The sequence below is a fragment of the Mustela erminea genome, chromosome X, assembly GCF_009829155.1.
Source record: "Mustela erminea isolate mMusErm1 chromosome X, mMusErm1.Pri, whole genome shotgun sequence".
Classification (NCBI taxonomy): domain Eukaryota; kingdom Metazoa; phylum Chordata; class Mammalia; order Carnivora; family Mustelidae; genus Mustela; species Mustela erminea.
The window spans coordinates 97,224,573-97,244,353 of record NC_045635.1 but is presented as its reverse complement, the minus strand read 5'-3'; positions in this window follow the sequence as shown (position 1 = coordinate 97,244,353).

Below are 19,781 nucleotides of genomic sequence, written 5' to 3'. Positions count from 1 at the left end.
GAGGATAATATAGGGGACATTTTTTCTTACAAAGTGATGATTTCCAATAGAAACTCTGTAAGGAGGATTGTAAAGAGATAATGAGCCATATTTCTGGGACTTTCAAAATGATACAAGTTTTTTTTTTTTTTTGATTAATTTTTTATTTTTTATAAACATATATTTTTATCCCCAGGGGTACAGGTCTGTGAATCACCAGGTTTATACACTTCACAGCACTCACCAAAGCACATACCCTCCCCAATGTCCATAATCCCACCCCCTTCTCCCAAACCCCCTCCCCCCAGCAACCCTCAGTTTGTTTTGTGAGATCAAGAGTCACTTATGGTTTGTCTCCCTCCCAATCCCATCTTGTTTCATTGATTCTTCTCCTACCCACTTAAGCCCCCATGTTGCATCACCACTTCCTCATATCAGGGAGATCATATGATAGTTGTCTTTCTCTGCTTGACTTATTTCGCTAAGCATGATACGCTCTAGTTCCATCCATGTTGTCACAAATGGCAAGATTTCATTTCTTTTGATGGCTGCATAGTATTCCATTGTGTATATATACCACATCTTCTTGATCCATTCATCTGTTGATGGACATCTAGGTTCTTTCCATAGTTTGGCTATTGTGGACATTGCTGCTATAAACATTCGGGTGCATGTGCCCCTTTGGATCACTACGTTTGTATCCTTAGGGTAAATACCCAATAGTGCAATTGCTGGGTCATAGGGCAGTTCTATTTTCAACATTTTGAGGAACCTCCATGCTGTTTTCCAGAGTGGCTGCACCAGCTTGCATTCCCACCAACAGTGTAGGAGGGTTCCCCTTTCTCCGCATCCTCGCCAGCATCTGTCATTTCCTGACTTGTTGATTTTAGCCATTCTGACTGGTGTGAGGTGATATCTCATTGTGGTTTTGATTTGTATTTCCCTGATGCCGAGTGATATGGAGCACTTTTTCATGTGTCTGTTGGCCATCTGGATGTCTTCTTTGCAGAAATGTCTGTTCATGTCCTCTGCCCATTTCTTGATTGGATTATTTGTTCTTTGGGTGTTGAGTTTGCTAAGTTCTTTATAGATTCTGGACACTAGTCCTTTATCTGATATGTCGTTTGCAAATATCTTCTCCCATTCTGTCAGTTGTCTTTTGATTTTGTTCACTGTTTCCTTTGCTGTGCAAAAGCTTTTGATCTTGATGAAATCCCAATAGTTCATTTTTGCCCTTGCTTCCCTTGCCTTTTGCGTTGTTCCTAGGAAGATGTTGCTGCGGCAGAGGTCAAAGAGGTTGCTGCCTGTGTTCTCCTCAAGGATTTTGATGGATTCCTTTCGCACATTGAGGTCCTTCATCCATTTTGAGTCTATTTTTGTGTGTGGTGTAAGGAAATGGTCCAATTTCATTTTTCTGCATGTGGCTGTCCAATTTTCCCAGCACCATTTATTGAAGAGGCTGTCTTTTTTCCATTGGACATTCTTTCCCGCTTTGTCGAAGATTAGTTGACCATAGAGTTGAGGGTCTATTTCTGGGCTCTCTATTCTGTTCCATTGATCTATGTGTCTGTTTTTGTGCCAGTACCATGCTGTCTTGATGACGACAGCTTTGTAATAGAGCTTGAAGTCCGGAATTGTGATGCCACCAACGTTGGCTTTCTTTTTCAATATCCCTTTGGCTATTCGAGGTCTTTTCTGGTTCCATATAAATTTTAGCATTATTTGTTCCATTTCTTTGAAAAAGATGGATGGTACTTTGATAGGAATTGCATTAAATGTGTAGATTGCTTTAGGTAGCATAGACATTTTCACAATATTTATTCTTCCAATCCAGGAGCATGGAACATTTTTCCATTTCTTTGTGTCTTCCTCAATTTCTTTCATGAGTACTTTATAGTTTTCTGAGTATAGATTCTGTGCCTCTTTGGTTAGGTTTATTCCTAGGTATCTTATGGTTTTGGGTGCAATTGTAAATGGGATTGACTCCTTAATTTCTATTTCTTCTGTCTTGCTGTTGGTGTAGAGAAATGCAACTGATTTCTGTGCATTGATTTTATATCCTGACACTTTACTGAATTCCTGTATAAGTTCTAGCAGTTTTGGAGTGGAGTCTTTTGGGTTTTCCACATATAGTATCATATCATCTGCGAAGAGTGATAATTTGACTTCTTCTTTGCCGATTTGGATGCCTTTAATTTCCTTTTGTTGTCTGATTGCTGAGGCTAGGACCTCAAGTACTATGTTGAATAGCAGTGGTGATAATGGACATCCCTGCCGTGTTCCTGACCTTAGCGGAAAAGCTTTCAGTTTTTCTCCATTGAGAATGATATTTGCGGTGGGTTTTTCATAGATGGCTTTGATGATATTGAGGTATGTGCCCTCTATCCCTACACTTTGAAGAGTTTTGATCAGGAAGGGATGCTGTACTTTGTGAAATGCTTTTTCAGCATCTATTGAGAGTATCATATGGCTCTTGTTCTTTCTTTTATTGATGTGTTGTATCACATTGACTGATTTGCGGATGTTGAACCAACCTTGCAGCCCTGGAATAAATCCCACTTGGTCGTGGTGAATAATCTTTTTAATGTACTATTGAATCCTATTGGCTAGTATTTTGTTGAGTATTTTTGCATCCGTGTTCATCAAGGATATCAGTCTATAGCTCTCTTTTTTGGTGGGATCCTTGTCTGGTTTTGGGATCAAGGTGATGCTGGCCTCATAAAATGAGTTTGGAAGTTTTCCTTCCATTTCTATTTTTTGGAACAGTTTCAGGAGAATAGGAATTAGTTCTTCTTTAAATGTTTGGTAGAATTCCCCCAGGAAGCCGTCTGGCCCTGGGCTTTTGTTTGTTTGGAGATTTTTAATGACTGTTTCAATCTCCTTACTGGTTATGGGTCTGTTCAGGCTTTCTATTTCTTCCTGGTTCAGTTGTGGTAGTTTATATGTTTCTAGGAATGCATCCATTTCTTCCAGATTATCAAATTTATTGGCGTAGAGTTGCTCATAGTATGTTCTTATAATAGTTTGTATTTCTTTGGTGTTAGTTGTGATCTCTCCTCTTTCATTCATGATTTTATTTATTTGGGTCCTTTCTCTTTTCTTTTTGATAAGTCGGGCCAGGGGGTTATCAATTTTATTAATTCTTTCAAAGAACCGGCTCCTAGTTTCGTTGATTTGTTCTATTGTTTTTTTGGTTTCTATTTCATTGATTTCTGCTCTGATCTTTATGATTTCTCTTCTCCTGCTGGGCTTAGGGTTTCTTTCTTGTTCTTTCTCCAGCTCGTTTAGGTGTAGGGTTAGGTTGTGTACCTGAGACCTTTCTTGTTTCTTGAGAAAGGCTTGTTCCGCTATATATTTTCCTCTCAGGACTGCCTTTGTTGTGTCCCACAGATTTTGAACCGTTGTGTTTTCATTATCATTTGTTTCCATGATTTTTTTCAATTCTTCTTTAATTTCCCGGTTGACCCATTCATTCTTTAGAAGGATGCTGTTTAGTCTCCATGTATTTGGGTTCTTTCCAAACTTCCTTTTGTGGTTGAGTTCTAGCTTTAGAGCATTGTGGTCTGAAAATATGCAGGGAATGATCCCAATCTTTTGATACCGGTTGAGTCCTGATTTAGGACCGAGGATGTGATCTATTCTGGAGAATGTTCCATGTGCACTAGAGAAGAATGTGTATTCTGTTGCTTTGGGATGAAATATTCTGAATATATCTGTGATGTCCATCTGGTCCAGTGTGTCGTTTAAGGCCTTTATTTCCTTGCTGATCTTTTGCTTGGATGATCTGTCCATTTCAGTGAGGGGAGTGTTAAAGTCCCCTACTATTATTGTATTATTGTTGATGTGTTTCTTTGATTTTGTTATTAATTGGTTTATATAGTTGGCTGCTCCCACGTTGGGGGCATAGATATTTAAAATTGTTAAATCTTCTTGTTGGACAGACCCTTTGAGTATGATATAGTGTCCTTCCTCATCTCTTATTATAGTCTTTGGCTTAAAATCTAATTGATCTGATATAAGGATTGCCACTCCTGCTTTCTTCTGATGTCCATTAGCATGGTAAATTCTTTTCCACCCCCTCACTTTAAATCTGGACGTGTCTTCGGGCTTAAAATGAGTTTCTTGGAGGCAACATATAGATGGGTTTTGTTTTTTTATCCATTCTGATACCCTGTGTCTTTTGACAGGGGCATTTAGCCCATTAACATTCAGGGTAACTATTGAGAGATATGAATTTAGTGCCATTGAATTGCCTGTAAGGTGACTGTTACTGTATATGGTCTCTGTTCCTTTCTGATCTACCACTTGTAGGCTCTCTCTTTGCTTAGAGGACCCCTTTCAATATTTCCTGTAGAGCTGGTTTGGTATTTGCAAATTCTTTCAGTTTTTGTTTGTCCTGGAAGCTTTTAATCTCTCCTTCTATTTTCAATGATAGCCTAGCTGGATATAGTATTCTTGGCTGCATGTTTTTCTCGTTTAGTGCTCTGAAAATATCATGCCAGCTCTTTCTGGCCTGCCAGGTCTCTGTGGATAAGTCAGCTGCCAATCTAATATTTTTACCATTGTATGTTACAGACTTCTTTTCCCGGGCTGCTTTCAGGATTTTCTCTTTGTCACTGAGACTTGTAAATTTTACTATTAGGTGACGGGGTGTGGGCCTATTCTTATTGATTTTGAGGGGCGTTCTCTGAACCTCCTGAATTTTGATGCTCGTTCCCTTTGCCATATTGGGGAAATTCTCCCCAATAATTCTCTCCAGTATACCTTCTGCTCCCCTCTCTCTTTCTTCTTCTTCTGGAATCCCAATTATTCTAATGTTGTTTCGTCTTATGGTGTCACGTATCTCTCGAATTCTCCCCTCGTGGTCGAGTAGCTGTTTGTCCCTCTTTTGCTCAGCTTCTTTATTCTCTGTCATTTGGTCTTCTATATCACTAATTCTTTCTTCTGCCTCATTTATCCTAGCAGTGAGAGCCTCCATTTTTGATTGCACCTCATTAATAGCTTTTTTGATTTCAACTTGGTTAGATTTTAGTTCTTTTATTTCTCCAGAAAGGGCTTTTATATCTCTCGAGAGGGTTTCTCTAATATCTTCCATGCCTTTTTCGAGCCCGGCTAGAACCTTGAGAATTGTCATTCTGAACTCTAGATCTGACATATTACCAATGTCTGTATTGATTAGGTCCCTAGCCTTCGGTACTGCCTCTTGTTCTTTTTTTTGTGTTGAATTTTTCCGTCTTGTCATTTTGTCCAGATAAGAGTATATGAAGGGGCTAGTAAAATACTAAAAGGGTGGCAACAACCCCAGGAAAAAATGCTTTAACCAAATTAGAAGAGATCCAAAATCGTGAGGGGGGAGAAAGGGGATAAAAAGAGGTTCAAAAAGGAAGAAAGAAAAAAAAAGAAAAAAGAAAAAAAAAAAAGAAAAGAATAGAATTTAAAAAAAAGAAAACGCCTAAGAAAAATGTAAAAAAGAAAAAATATATATATTAGATAAACTAGTAAAAAATCGTTAAAAAAAGAAAAAGGTAACAGTTAAAAAAAAAAAATTTTACCCGAAGGCGAGAAAAAAAAAAACAAAAAATGAAAAAGAAAAAAAATTAAATTAACTGCAAGACTAAAAAAAAATCACAGGGATAAAGCCAGGAGTTCCGTGCTTGGCTTTCTCCTCCTCTGGAATTCTGCTGCTCTCCTTGGTATTGAAACCGCACTCCTTGGTAGGTGAACTTGGTCTCGGCTGGATTTCTTGTTGATCTTCTGGGGGAGAGGCCTGTTGTAGTGATTCTCAAGTGTCTTTGCCCCAGGCGGAATGACACCGCCCTTACCCGGGGCGGGGTGAGTAATCCGCTCGGGTTTGCTTTCAGGAGCTTTTGTTCCCTGAGCGCTTTCCGTAGAGTTACGGAGGTCGGGAATACAAATGGCGGCCTCCTGGTCTCCAGTCCGGAGGAGCCGAGAGCCCAGGGCCGCACTCCTCAGTGCGCCCTCAGAGAACAGCGCCAGTCACTCCCGTCTGCCTGACCTCCGGCCGCGCTCCGAGCTCACCGAGCATGCGACCGGTTCAAGGTAACACCGAGCTGTGAGCTTACTGTCGGCTCTGTCTCTGTAGCCGGCTTTCCCGTTCCAATACCCGCAAGGTCTGCGACACTCAGACACCCCCGATCCTTCTGTGACCCTGCGGGACCTAAGGCCACGCTGACCCTGCGTGGGCTTCGCCCCGGTTTAGCCTCTGGAGCGATGTCCCTCAGCGGAACAGACTTTTAAAAGTCCTGATTTTGTGCGCGGTTGTTCCGCCGCTTGCCGGGAGCCAGCCCCTCCCCCCGGGGTCTATCTTCCCGTCGCTATGGATTCACTTCTCCGCCGGTCCTACCTTTCAGAAAGTGGTTGTTTTTCTGTTTCCAGAATTGCTGTTCTTCTTCTCTTCGATCTGCCGATGGATTTTCAGGTGTTTGCAATCTTTAGATAAGCTATCTAGCTGATCTCCGGCTAGCTGAAGTAGTCTCAGCCTGCTACTTCTCCGCCATCTTGACTTCTCCCTGATACAAGTTTTGATCAAAAATTTCAGACACCTAGATGGTGCTTATTCATTTATTAAAATATAATTATTCAAATGGAATTAGTTTCTTAAATATATGAGTATAATTTTGTCTCCTCTCTTAAATATCACTAAAGTGGTCAAAATGTAATTTTCATTAAAATGAATTAAATTTAGATTTAATTAAACCGTTCTTTTGAACTTTGCAAACTCCAATGCCAAGTGAATTATGTTATTATTAATACTTTAATTAACCATCTTTCTTTTATTTAATTTGTATAAATCCTAATTTGAAATAGTACCTTCAATTTAAAAATGTACATACACCTGACATTTCATTGAAAAATTAAAGGTTATACCCATTTTTGTACCACACAGCTATCTCATTTGATTTATATCAATAACCATATGCCAATAAGTTAATAACTTAATTTCACCTATTCACAGGCCATCTAAGAGTTTCGATTTATGTATGAAACTTAAGGTAATAATCATGATCGTTGAAATTACAGTTGAAAACATTGTCTTATAAAGTCAATCAACTTTTTAAAAATTCAGCACATAGTATCCATGTAGAACTTAGTTCAACAGCCTTCCAAGGGTGTTTTTACTTCAAGGTGGTAGAAGAGTAGTGGCTTCAATGGAAAGCGAACAAATAAACATTTCTACAATCCAGGCCCTATCAAAGCTGCACACACTGCTCTGTTGCCTGTGGGAAATGGACACATACACAAGATCCAACAAGAGTGATGAGGCGGTGGGTAGGGGAGTGGGGGTTGACATCCTTGAGTGAGAATCTCCTTTTAAGAACAGAGAGGATTAAACATTCTGTGATAAGGTTGAGAAGGTCTGGAAGTTAGTTCATCCTTAAGCACAGGACACAGTTGAAAATCTTGGGAAAGAGGGGAGAAAAAAATTGCAAACAATAAGGGGATGAGCATACAATAAAGGACATATTTAGAACACTGATAGATACTTCATACAGAGGGACGGAAGATCAATAGTCTTGAGCACTAATGAGTAGGAGAACCATATTTCCCAAACTTGTAACTGGAGCACATAATCTGAGAAATGGGAATGGATTTGTAGAGCCAATGTGATACGAGACAATGTTTGAAATTCCCATGCAGTTTGAAAAATCAGATCACCATTGCTTTGGAGAATATATCATTTCACCACAAGCATGTAACCAATGGGTGGATGAAAGGCTGACTCAAGCAACGTTAGCAGTATGTACTGAAAGACGAGGCTTCATTCTCCAAAACAAACTTTACCTATCTCAGAGAAAATTCACACTGAACTCAGTTTGGAAGAAGAATGTGTACGATTTGAATGAGGAAAAAAAGGAAGAGGAAACAATGTATTTTAGGGGATTGATTCAGTCCAGAGGAGTAGTGACTTCTGGGTGTGGGAAACTGGACCCAGGAAAGGGTGGTGGGATGTGTGTTGGGAGGGGGGATAAAATGAGGAACGTGGAAAGAAAACACAACCCAACTAAAATTTCCTGATGACCAACACTGTACAGCCAGACACCTTACAACTATCTAGACTTCAGATGATTTCTTTTTTAGAATAAGCCTGCATCATAATACACCTGACCTTCTGATCTCTCCTGGAATGATTTATATTATCAGTTTATTTCAGGATCACGTTTGATCAGAACTGGAGACAAAATCATGAAATTAGAAAAAAACTTATTAACAACATCCTAGCCTTCTTTTTCTTTCCTCTATTTTGGCTGACCTCTTGCCCTCTCCTACATACCACAGTCTCTATCCCAGTACTCCCATTTTGCCTCACCCACCTTGCATGTTAGAGAGGAAAGAAATCTTATGAAAGAAAGCACAATTTGGAGTAATCATAGAACCCATCTCATTTTTAGAAAGATTTTCTCATAGGTGAGAGGGTAACGTTCAATACTGAATTGCTAACTGTGGATTTTTTTCTACACTGCTGGATGGAGGACTGCAATGAATTGCAGTGGGTGAATTGTGTGAATCATATCACATGGGTAATTAATTATTGACTCCATCTACCTTTGAGGCTGGGCCTGCTTATGCAAATTCAGGGTTGTGACTTGTTCCATCATGCAAATAAGGTTTTTCTCTGTTCTCTCCCTCCTATACTAATCCTAGAATATGAATATTCTTGCGTGGCTAAAATTCCATATTTAAATATGAAATTATAAAACCTCAAGTATGGGCATTTTTACTAATTTCTCTACTTGTAGCAAAGGACAAGCCCTCAGAGGGTTCCAGGGATTGTGGGTTGTGCTTCTAAATAAACAGCTATCGGTGTCTCTAATTTTATGCAGGTTGATATTGACAAAAGAGCTCGGTGTTTGTGTTTGTATATCCTGGCTCAGTGGTGCTTAAATATGCAAATTAACTTATGTTTACATCTGCTTAAACAATTCCATTGATTCTGGTTAGAATACAAAAGTCAAAAAAAATCACATAATAAACTACTTTACATGAAATTGTATCAGATCTATAGAAAAGAACAAAACAACAAAAAGGCAGAAACAAGTGGCCAGGGTAGAAGATGAGTTATCACCTACCATCAATATCTGCTTCCTTTTTAAAAATATATATATTTTTATTAGAAAAAAATCATTTTGGGGCACCCAGGTGGCTCAGTGGGTTAAAGCCTCTGCCTTCAGCTCAGATCATGATCCCAGGGTCCTGGGATAGAGCCCTGCATCGGGCTCTCTGCTCAACAGGGAGCCTGCTTCCTCCTCTCTCTCTGCCTACCTCTGCCTACTTGTGATCTCTCTCTGTCAAATAAATAAATAAAATCTTTAAAAACAAAAAAGAAAAATGAAAAAAAAATCATTTTGTTTTTCATGCAATTAGGGTCATGACAGATTTGGATTTTTGAATGTCTGTGTCTCTTTTTATCCTTCCCACCCCTTTACCCTTTTTGCTCTTTGAGGGGAGAAATTTCCATTTCTCTATTAAAGGGAGAAAATAAATCATCATTTACTCTCCATCTTCCCATCTCATTTTCTAAATATTAGGTTTAGGTGTAAGACATAGTGACTGAACACTGATATACAAGAAATGCTCACCAGCTGGAAGTTTGTAGCACTTAATCCCTTTCCCCTGCTTTGCCCATTTCCCCAACCCTCTCCCCTCTGGCAACCCCCAGTTTGTTCTCTGTATTTAGGAGTCTGTGTCTGTTTCTGTTTTTTTGTTTTGTTTCTGAGATTTTGCATGTAAGTGAAATCATATGGAAAATGTCTTCCTCTCTCTGACTTATTTTACTCAGCACCATAGGCTCTATAACGTCCATCCGTGTTGTCCCAAATGGCAATATTTGATTTTATATTTTTATGACAGAGCAACATTTTATTGTGTATGTACACCACCATTTATTTATCCATTCATCTATAGAGGGATACCTAGGTTGTCTCCATATTTGGCGATTGTAAACAATGCTGCAATAACCATAGGGGTGCAGATACCTTTTTGAATTAACACTTTTGGATTTTGGGGTAAATGCCTGGAAGTATAATTACTGAGTCATATAGTATTTCTATTTTTAATTTTTGAAGGAACCTCTATGCTGTTTTCCACAGTGGCTACACTAATTTACATTCCCACCAACAGTGCACGAGGATTCCTCATCAACACTTGTTATTTCTTGTCTTTTTGACACTAGTCATTGTGACACTTGTAAGGTGATATCTCCACTGTGGTTTTGATTTGCATTTTCCTGATGGTAAGTTATGTTGAGCATCTCTTCCTGTGTCTGTTGGTCATCTGTATGTTTTCTTTGGAAAAGTGTCTATTCAGATCCTCTGCCTAATTTTAAAATAGGATTGGTTTTGTTTGTTTGTGTTTTGTTTTTTTGTTTTTGGTGTTGGGTCATAGGAACTCTTCATCTTTAGGGGCTATTAACCCCTGCTGCATATGTCATTTGCATAATTTCTACTTCCTTAAGCAAATAAAAATACAGATCAATCTGTTTTTTACAGAGAAATGATACGGCATGTATTTATTTAAAAAGACACAATCACCCTGAGCCAGACTGACCAGATTCTGTGATTTTGATCTCTACACCAAATCTATTTCATTCTTATCAGTAGAAATCCAGACATTCTGAACAGAACCCTTTGGGCAACACTTTACATTTTTTACTAATTGTTCCAACCATTATTAAAAATTAAAACACTTCTACAAGGCTAATTAAGAACTTCTCCACCACTACCATCTATTGGCTTGGTTAGATCAACATCCAGGCTTAAACATTATGATTAAATTAGATTCACATCTGAACCATGAATTGAGAATAATTATACATCCTTCCTGGTACAATTTTCCATTTCCTGAAATTTCTTTTTAAAAATTTATATACTTATGACTAATTTTCTGGAAATGCAAATTTCCTTTCAGTACATATGTACTGAGAAAATACTTTTGGTAACCTATTAATTTTCTATCTTTCCTGGAGCTAGCTTTATTAGAGTCCTTTATCATCGTATTTCAACTTGGACAAGTTGTTACCCAAAGCCTTTGTCTCTCTCATTGATCTCCTCTTTCTGGATCCCATTTCTTTCTGTTTCTTGCTCTGTCTCCCCCTTATTTTGGTGGCATACTTCCATTGCCTACTTAAAAGGGATGTAATGGCAGCAAATTATCTGAGAACTTGTACATCTAAATATTCTGCCCTCTGACTCATTGACAAAGAAGTCAAGGTTGGAAATAACTTTTCCTCAAAATATTGAAGACCTTGCTTCCAGAGAGTGTCACTTTGAAGAAGTGTATGGCCATCCTGATTGAATTCTCATCTCTTGAACTTTCTGTACTTCTGAGAGCTTACTCTCATGTTGCAACCAGAAAATTGCATAGAATGGTGAGTGCAATATGGCTGTGATTTCATGCAAGATGAGTATTTTGCTGTCTGGTGTTCTCAGGAGTTGGGGGTAGGTAGAGAGATGCAGGAGGTTGAGTGTGGGGGGATTCTATTATAAAACTTAAAAACCCAATTTTTTTCATTGTCTTTTTTAAAAGATTTTATTTATTTATTTAGATCCCAGGACTACGGGATCACTATCAGAGCCAAAGGCAGATGCCCAACAGACTGAGCCACCCAGGTGCCCCTTTTTCATTGTCTTTATTCCTAAGTCTATCTTTTACACTTCAAAACAAAACAAAAAATTCAGGTGATGCTGTTAGTGTAATGTTTTTCTTTTAATCAAGTGCACAAGATCACTGCATGTTATTGTTGAAGATGCATTTTTACACCTAGATGCCCGGAAAACCATATTGTTCAAATCAGATGTTTATTATAGCATTATTCAGATTTTTTTTAAGATTTTGTTTATTTATTTGACAGAGATCACAAGTAGGCAGAGAGGCAGGTAGAGAGAGAGAGAGAGAGGAGGAAGCAGGCTCCCTGCTGAGCAGAGAGCCCGATGCGGGGCCCGATCCCAGGACCCTGAGATCATGACCCGAGCCAAAGGCAGAGGCTTAACCCACTGAGCCACCCAGGTGACCCACATTATTCAGATTTTTTAAAAAGATTTTTATTTATTTGCGAGAGAGAGCATCAGCAGGGGAGGAGCAAGGGAGGAGGGAAAAAACAGACTTCTTGCTGAACAGGGAGCCCATTACAGGGCTCAATTCCAGGACCCTGAGATAAGAATTGAGCCAAATTAGGATGGTTGCCTACTGAGCCACCTAGGCACCCATAGACATTTTTGCAATCTTCATGGGCCACCATTTTAGGCCATATTTGTCTGTTTTTTGAAGACCAAATTATGTTAGCCATTAGTTATTATAAAAGATCAGTGGTCATCTTAATATTTTATTTATTCTTATGTATGAATCCAGAATCCTATTTCATAGAAAACATTGCCAATATATTTAGTCCTATATTTAGATACTTTATTGCCTCACCTCCATGGAGAAGATAGAATTCTCAAGCTAAAGGATACAACCACAACTTTGATGTTTAAAGTCTATGAAACCTATCTATACTTAGCAACACACAATCCTTGCCCACATGACTTTTCAGAGAACCATCTGTTATTGTCTGAAGGACATGGAGTACACCCACTCTATTGTATGATCAGAATGGAGACTTGAGGGCATAATAATTTTAATAATACTAACAGTAATAAGAACAACAATAGCAGCTGTCATTTCTTGGACTGTGTCCAACCGGCTTTACATGCCTTATTTCATGCAGAACTTAAAATGTATTTTTTAAAAGATTTTATTTATTTATTTGACCAAGAGATCACAAGCAGGCAGAGACACAGACAGAGAGAGAGGGGGGAAGCAGGCTCCCTCCTGAGCAGAGAGCCAGAAGCGGGGCTTGATCTCCCAGGATCCTGAGATCATGACCTGAGCCAAAGGTAGAGGCTTAACCCACTGAGCCACCCACGCATCCCTAAATGTATTTCTGATTATTAATATAGCTCCAGTTTTATAAATAAGGAAGCGGAGGCTCATTGTGGTTGAGTCCTTTGCCTATTCTCGTGTTGGATTGAAATTGGACTCTGGGCCTTTTGGAGTCCATAAACAGGTGTGCAAAAGGGCACAAGTCTGTGTTGGTTTATCTTGGGGACAGTGACTTGGTTAGAGGTGAGAGTGTGAATTTAGAAACTTGGAGAGGACCCATAGTTGTGCGTGCACAATCAAGTTTATCCTGCTTGGTATGTCAAGGAGGATGCTTAGTGCAAATATTAGGTCCCTGGGAAGGGATGTGAGTGTGTGTGTGTGTGTGTGTCTGTGTGTGGGTGGAGAGAGAGAGAGAGAGAGATCGATTTAATATAAGAAATTGTCTCATGGGATTATGGAGGCTGGTGAATACAAAACCTGCCGTGTAACCCTTTAGGCTGGAGACCCAGGGGTGCTGATGGGCGGGACCAAGTTCAAAGGCAGTCTGCTGGAGTTTTCACAAATTGGCAAGGTTAAACCTGTTGGTGGTAGCAGGTTCTTCCATGGTTGTCTTAAGCCTGAGAGCAGGAGAAAGCCTCCTAAAATACAGGGTAGGGAAAAAGAAGTATTAAAATAAGTTAAATTGAGTTAAAACTTAAAATGGAAAGTAATCCTCACTTACCACTCTCATTTGGAATCTAAGCTTCCTTGAACACTGTGTTTTTTCTCCTCTGGTAAAAATCTCACAGGTAGGGACGGTAACAAAGAAATGAGTCTTTAACTTCATTCTATCTCTTCAAAAGTTATTTTAAGAGCAAGCAGGATCTCTGATTCCGTGGTGGTTCTTGGTTTTGTTTTGTTTTTTTTCCTTATGTGAGAACAAAACTGTGAGAAAGGAAAAAGAAAAACCCAGCCACTGACATCTGGGGACTGGTCTGACACTTAGAGGTAGGCCTCGGGGATTTTCAGAGAGCTGGCCTGATATTCACGGCTAGTCCACGTTGTTCTTCTGTTGGACATAAACAATTCCACAGGACACCAACGTCAGACAAGGTCACTCTGTGACCATGATGGAGTGAGACAAAATGAGGCCGCTTCATAATATTGTCTCCACACAGACCAAAATGAGGTCACTGGACAACCTACAAAATGTAGGCATGTATTATATACATGCGCTCTTGGACAAAATGTTACTTCTTTATTAAAAGTTTTATCCTCCCTCTAATCTGTCTTCCCTTTAAAGAAGTTTTATTGTGACACACAAATCATAGGATTGCCCCTGAGTTTTAGCAGCACTCAATCCCCCAAATCTCCAATCGAAGCAGGAATGCCATAATAGGTTCTTTCTAGCAACTTCTTTTTGAGGTACACCGCAGTTCCCCAGGGCATGCACCCTCCCTCCCTACAGTGAGTAGTAAATCCAACTTGTTAGAGTAGAGGTGTGTCTCTGGTGGTCTTTGACTGGAGGGCAAAGAATCTTAAGGGAAATATATCATAGTCTGCTTATTGTTTCAAATCATTTCAAGAAGACAACATAAAAAAGAAAAAAGTTGATCCTGAAACAGGCATTCTTAATCAAGTGAAAATCTATTCAGGTGAATGCTTTTATTGACTAACCTACCTTCTGTTGCTTAAGACAAGTATGATGCTTTATTGTGTTTTTTAAATTGTGTCTTCAGTCAAGGAAATAAATGTGTGTCTAGCAACACATCATGATAATCCGTTCATTCAGTCACTTAAAAAAATCTAAACACACACACTTATGCACACATACACACGTGCTGGCATGTGTGTGCGTGCGCGCACGCACACACACACACACACACACACACACTTCCAAACTAAACAAAAATCAATCAAGTCAATTGCTTGACAGAATGGATTGGCCAAGGACTGCTGGGTGGTCTTAGCATCTGCTGGTGGCCTTAGCATCTGCCTTCAGCTCAGGTCATGATCTCGGGGTCCTGGAACAGAGCCCCACGTTGGGCTTCCTGCTCGGTGGGGAGTCTGCTTCTCCATCTCCCTCTGCCCCTCTCCCTCACTAGTGCATGCTCTCTCTCTTTCTTTTTCTCTCTCAAATGAGTAAATAAAATCTTTTAAAAAAACGGATTGGCCAGCTGGTCCTAAATACACCTTCATTTCAATAACCATTTGGAAATACACATAGTGGCATTCGTGATTTCACCATTTTTTCTAAAAGCATCCAAATTCACAAAATGTAAGTTCCCCCTATGCTTTCATTGTCATTGTTGGTGTTTCGTATCCATCAGTAGAATGGGATTGCTCAATAAAGAGTACATGCGTGTGGGTATATACTTCCATCACATGAAGTGTCCTTGGTAGGGAGAGAAAGGAAGGGTAGTTCTTATTTTCAAAAAGCATTTTTCCTTATTTCACTTTATATTTCTGAATTTTATTTTATGACAATTATGTTAAGCCAATAAAGTAACTTTTTATAGCTGTGGTACATTTCTTTAATTTCGATGAAAAAAGAAAAATTTATTTAAATTAACATATTCTTTAACTTCAGTTGTTTTGATTTCCCATTTATTTCTTTTCTGAGTTAAAATATTTGTAATATTCTCACTAAAGACCACATGATTATATCATGAAATGAAACCAGTAAGTGTGCAATTAACTGGTACAAATTTTGTCATCTAATGAAGGCCTTGCAATCATGTAGGACAGAGAAAAATCATTGCTTTAGTTGCCTGAGATATCTTTTCCCTAGGTAAATGTCAAGGCTAGATATCTGTTTTAGTTCCCAGCTAGCTGTAAAGATTCTTCGAACTTCCCTATTTCTGTATACTGATGGGAAAATGTTGTGACGTGGTGCAGAGTTAAAAGCAGTTAAAACAGAATATAAGGGGACACCTGGATGGCTCATTCGGTTAAGCGGCTGCCTTCTGCTCAGGTCATGATCCCAGCATCCTGGGATCGAGTCCCACATTGGGCATGCTCCACAGGGAGCCTGCTTCTCCCTCTGCCTGCCTCTCTGCCTCCCTGCACTCTATCTCTCTGACAAATAAATAAAAAAATCTTTTAAAAAAAAACAGAATTTAAGGCCAGAAAAAGGGAATGAAGAGAATAGAGAAAAACAGGAAGAGATGAAATCATCATAAATGTGAAACAAATCAACATTATCTCTAAAGATTTAAGAAGCTTGATCTAAGATCATGTCAAAAGATGAATCTTACAAGCATAAACTTTAGCAAAAAGAGGAAAGGATGTAGAATCCATGTGACATGATTCCATCTTTATGAAGTTGAACACCAGGTAAAATTAAATTATATTGTTTAGGAATACATGCATTGATGTTTAAATGTAGAATAAAAAGCTAGGAAATTATTACCATAAAAAAATCAGGATTGGGACACCTGGGTGGCTCAGTTGGTTAAGCAGCTGCCTTCGGCTCAGGTCATGATCCCAGTGTCCTGGGATCGAGTCCCACATCGGGCTCCTTGCTCGGGAGGGAGCCTGCTTCTCCCTCTGCCTCTGCCTCTGCCTGCCACTCTGTCTGCCTGTGCTTGCTCTTTCCCCCTCTCTCTCTCTGATAAATAAATAAAATCTTTTAAAAAAATCAGGATAGTGATTACTTCTAGAGGTTGGGAAGAAATTGTGATCAGGAGAGGACACAGTATAATGCAAGGTTTGCTTCTTACAAAGTTCTATTCCCCAATGTGGATAGTTAAGATGCAGGTTTATTTTATAACTGATGGGCTATATGTACTTGCTTTAGGAATTTTTTTCCTTTGTGCATTTTAGACTTAAAAAATGGTTACAATGTTTTTGTTTTGAAATATTTTTATTTATTTATTTGAGAGAGAGAGAGCATGCACAAGCAGGGGAAAGGGCAGACGGAGAGAGAGAGAAGCAGACTTCCCACCAAGCAGGGAGCCAGATGGAGGGCTAGATTTCAAGACTCTGGACCTGAACCGAAGGCAGACACTTAACCATCTGAGCCACCCAGGTGCTCCTACAAGGGTTTTTTTTTTTTTAAAGTGTTTGAAATGGTTCTCAACTGTACCTCCTTGTCTTATCATTGCCTACCCTTGTAGTGTGTTCTATCGGTCCTGCCTACCACATATAAAAATAGCTTTAAATACAAACTTACTGAGAAACTAGGAAAATTAGAATAACTAAGCAAAACCAAAGGTATGGTGCTCACTGTAATATATTTAGGCTTCATAAAAGAATATTAGTTTTGAAAAAAAAATTCACAAAGCCAATAAAGTTCAGATCTCTGCTCTCGATTTTGCCTTTACTAAAGTTGCTTGGCCCATAGGATTTGTTGACATTACCCACAGGGTCTGTTCAACAAGCCTAAATAGTTGAGTCTGAGAGAAGACAAGATTTAGCTCATAAGTGCCTTAGAGTAGACACATGCAAACTTGATATTAAATATTATATTTTTGAGATTTTTTTCACACAGATTAAAATGAATAGATCTTAATTGTATAAGTTAATGAGCTTTGACAAAAGCATGCACAAGTATAACCATAGCCTGAATTGAGTTGTAAAATATTTTCACAATCCCAGATGTTTTCCTCATGCTTTTCTTCAGTCAGAACTTCCCAGAGGGAACAATTGATCTGGTCTTTGTCATCACAATAACTGTCATCACAATAATTCTGCCTCATATATTTAGAATAATATAACATATACTCTTTTATGATGGGCTTATTTTGCTCAATGGTGCATCTGTGAGATGTGTCGTGTTGTTGTTTGTGTCAAGGGTTTGCTCTTTTTTTTTTAAAGATTTTATTTTATTTTTTTATTTGACAGAGATCACAAGTAGGCAGAGCAGCAGTCAGAGAGAAAGGGGGAAGCAGGCTCCCCACTGAGCAGAGAGCCCGATACAGGACTCAATCCCAGGACCCTGAGATCGTGACCTGAGCCAAAGGCAGAGGCTTTAACCCACTGAGCCACCGAGGTGCCCCAAGGGTTTGCTCTTTTTAACTGCAGAGTAGTATTCTATTGTTTGAACATAGCACCGTTTTTTATCAATTCTCCCTTTGAGAGCCATTTACACTATTTTCCATTTCTAGCTATTAGAAATAGAGATGCAGTAAGCAATATTGTACAAGTCTTTTTGAGTATTTCTGTTTTGATGCCTTTGGGGCAAATACCAAGGAGTAAATCTTTATGGATCTTTTAAAATAGCTATCTTTTGGTTTCATTGGTTGTCCTCGAGGTTTTGTTCATTCTTTCAACTAACTTCTCCCATTGTAGAAAAAAAATCACATAACTAAAAATCAACCATTTTATTTATTTGTTTGTTCATTTATTTATTTATGAAAATTTTATTTATTTGAGAGAGAGACATAGCAAGCATGAGTGGGGAGGGGGCAGAGGGACAGAGAGAAGCAGACTTCCCACTGGGCAGGGAGCCCAACCCTGGACTTAATCCCAAGACCCTGGGATCATGACCTGAGCCAAAGGCAGCCACTTAACTGACTGAGCTATGCAGGCGCCCCAAAGAACAGCCATTTTAAAGCTCACAGTTTAGTCGCATTCAGTACATTGACAGTGTTGAGAAACCATCACCTACCTCTAAAGGATGACCCTTTTCCAAATCCTTTTCATCACCCCAAAGAGTGATTCCCATACCCATTAAGCAGTCACTCCTAGCTTCTCCCTGTTCCCTGCCCCTGGAAAGCACTTACCTTCTTTCTGTCTATACGGTTTTGCCTGTTCTCAAAATTTCAATAGGTAACACATAATGTCTGACCTTTTGAGTCTGGCTTCTTTCTCTTAGCCCAGAGTTTTCAACGTTCCTCTGTGTTGTAACATCTGTCAATACTTTATTCCTCTTTATAACAGAATAACATTCCATTGCATGGCTCAACACAAGTTGTCTCTTCATGCATTAGCTGATGGACATTTGGGTTGTTGCCACCTTTTAATGATTGTGAATAGTGCTGCTGTGAACATTCATAAATAAGATTTTCTTTGAATACCCATTTTTGATTCTTTTGAAATATACCTAGGAATGGAATTCTTGGATCATGTAATTCTAGGTTTGCCTTTTTGATAAACTATCAAGCTCTTTCTCACAGATGTTGTACTGTTTTACATTCCTACCACTAATTATGAATATTCACACATTTTCTATTCCTGCCACAAAGGTATGAGAATTCCAACATCTGTACCTCCTTGCTGGAGCTTGCTGTTCCGCACTTTTAAAACTATTATTGTGATAGCCACTCTAGTGGTTAGGTAGTAGTATCTTATGGTTTTGATTTGCATGTCTCTGCTATCTAATGATGTTGAGCATCTTTTCATGCGTGAGTTGGTCATTTGCATATATCCTTTAGAGAAATACCTATTCAAAACTTTTGCCCATTTTTTTAATTGGGATGTTTACCTTTGTATTATTGAGGGTTTTTTTTTTACATTTATATATACATTTTTATTCTTTGAACACATCAAATGAATATTGGTGTTTTAACACATTAACTCTTATCACATTAATTTCCCCACATTAACATTTTTTATTTTAAATTTTAAATTTTTAATTTTTTATAAACATATAATATATTTTTATCCCCAGGAGTACAGGTCTGTGAATCGCCAGGTTTACACACTTCACAGCACTCACCAAAGCACATACCCTCCCCAATGTCCCTGATATGAGAATAAATGTATTATTGAGTTTTAAGAGGTGTTGTGATTATTTTTAACATATTTTGAATACTTGGTCCTTACTGGATACATGATGAGCAAATATTTCTTGATTTCTGTAGAATTTCACTTCCTTGATAGTGTCTTTTGATGGATATGAACTTTTAGGTCTGATGAAGTCCAATTTATCTACATTTTGTGTTGTTGCTTTTGCTTTTATTGTCATGTTTAAGAATTGCCAAATCTACCATTACAGGGAT